This window comes from Bison bison, unplaced genomic scaffold, assembly GCF_000754665.1.
Source record: "Bison bison bison isolate TAMUID 2011002044 unplaced genomic scaffold, Bison_UMD1.0 scf7180017854792, whole genome shotgun sequence".
NCBI classification, from domain to species: Eukaryota; Metazoa; Chordata; class Mammalia; order Artiodactyla; family Bovidae; genus Bison; species Bison bison.
Window position 1 is genome coordinate 17,371 of NW_011485365.1, and position 1,674 is coordinate 19,044.

Here is a 1,674-nt window from a genome sequence, read left to right on the forward strand (position 1 = left end):
GGAGTTGGTGATGGACAGGGAGGCCTGGCGTGCTGCAATTCATGGGGTCTCAAAGAGTCAGACACGACTGAGCGACTGAACTGAACTGAACTGAGACAGCATGCTACTAGGCAATAACGGGTGACTACTTGAGCAGAAGTTCAGGAAAAAGTCATAAGCTGTTATATTGCAGACTGCAATCTATAGGCAATATATTCAGATCTATACATTTATATCAATGACCTTATTTCTGTGTGGTTTTCTCCCCTGTATAGCCTGCAGGTCAAGGTGATATGAAGCAAGAGGTGAGTTTCTTTAGTTTTAGAGTCTGTCTGAAAAAATTCACTTGTTTTATAAAATTGACACATAAGCAACTAAAACCTAAATGCTTGTTAGTGTATTTGTACCATATGAGTACCAATATGGTATGCCAGTGGTATCTCTCATAAATAGTAGGTAGTAAAAACTCCAAACTTCTTGGGACTTGGGATGGTATTGTGTTTAAGATCTGGAGAGAGCTTCTTCATTTTAACTAAAGAATTGCTTTGTCAGTTTCCAAAAAGGGCTTTATTTTCATTTCTAAATATACTGTTACTAGCCATTGTGATGATTTAGCCTAGCAATTGAAATTTAATTTGGAATTTTTTTCTTAAGCATATGAAGCGTCCAGAGAAGGGAAAAATCAAAACTTGTATTTTTATTAGTGCAATGATACATTCTAATCAAGCTCACGATACTTGTTAATGACAACATATATATAGTGTTACACTAAATATTTTCACCACAATATAAATATTTCTAGTTTTGTGTATCCATAATTCTCTTAACTGATAATTATTTTTAACTTATAGCCAAAGAGAAGATCAGCCAGATTGTCTGCTGTAAGTAGTCTTTATAAAAATTTGCCCTGTATAGTAAAATGTAATTTTAGACTTCAGAGGATCCTGGACAATGTGAGTCATTTAATACAAGATTTGTTTTTGATGTTTTAAGAAAAACTTTCTCACCAAGGAAATATTTTTGTCCTAGTTTTCAGTTTGAACAACACTCATTTATTTTAATCACAAAGTTGAATTTCAGTTAGTGATCTTTCTTCAATTATGATGTCTTCTCTTTCTTCCCCCATGATTTGCACTTCTTCTTCTTCTTCCTTTTTTTTTTTTCAGTTGCCTGTGCCCATTATACCAGATTTGAAGTCCAAAAGAACATCAACTCCAAGGGTAAGTATTCAGCAAGCAATATTGAGAGAAACTTGCTTTACTTCAGAAATAATTTTTTGGAAAGGCATACAAGTTAATCATTTTGCTTTGTTTTCTTTTCAGTTAGTCATATATTACATTATTTGTTGTTGTTGTGATTTGGTTGCTAAGTCATGTCCGACTATTTTGCAATACCATGGGCTGTAGCTCGCCAGGCTCCTCTATCCATGGGATTTACCAGGCAAGAATACTGGAGTGGGTTGCCATTTGCTTCTCCAGGGGATCTTCCCAACCCACGGATCAAACATGCCTCTCCAACATTGGCAGGTAGATACTTTACCACTAAACCACCAGGGAAGCCCCATATTACATTATACATCATACCATATGGTACATGTCAGCCCTTTGAGTAGGAAATATTTGTTTGTGTTCTGTGGTTGTCTGTTGTATATTAACATTTTCCCTAGGAAGAGACAAAACAAAAATTTAGTTGGAT

At 35.3% G+C, this 1,674-nt stretch overlaps 1 long non-coding RNA gene across 1 annotated transcript; it reads left to right on the forward strand.

Moving 5' to 3' along the window:
• The first annotated feature begins 85 nt into the window (after positions 1 to 85).
• On the forward strand, positions 86 to 1,247 carry LOC105001142. Its single transcript, XR_826826.1, has 3 exons — positions 86 to 284; positions 831 to 860; positions 1,146 to 1,247. It is a non-coding gene; the product is annotated as an uncharacterized LOC105001142 (long non-coding RNA).
• Positions 1,248 to 1,674: the final 427 nt, after the last annotated feature.